Source organism: Pygoscelis adeliae, unplaced genomic scaffold, assembly GCF_000699105.1.
Source record: "Pygoscelis adeliae isolate BGI_AS28 unplaced genomic scaffold, ASM69910v1 C9918670, whole genome shotgun sequence".
Taxonomy (NCBI): domain Eukaryota; kingdom Metazoa; phylum Chordata; class Aves; order Sphenisciformes; family Spheniscidae; genus Pygoscelis; species Pygoscelis adeliae.
In genome coordinates, this window is record NW_008811342.1 from 1 (window position 1) to 229 (window position 229).

The 229-nt window shown below is 69.0% G+C and overlaps 1 pseudogene; it reads right to left on the bottom strand.

Annotated features, from left to right (window-relative positions):
• Positions 1-34: 34 nt before the first annotated feature.
• On the bottom strand, positions 35-223 carry LOC103917937 (annotated as a pseudogene).
• Positions 224-229: the final 6 nt, after the last annotated feature.

A 229-nucleotide genomic window follows, 5' to 3' on the forward strand; every position in this document is an offset into this window, starting at 1 on the left:
CACCAAGGCCTGGACCCCGTCGCCCAGCCCGTACCTTGTTCCCGCAGACGGGCAGGTACCCGCTTTTCACCCCCCACTTCTTGAGGTCGGGGGGCCGGCGGGTTCTGCCCCGCAGGCGGCTGTAGGGGAAGACCTCGCTCCCGCTGCCGGAGCTGTAGATGATCAGCAACATGATCAGAGCAAAGAGGACCCCCAGGGCGGCGGCGCGCTGGCTCTGCAGGCAGGGGGG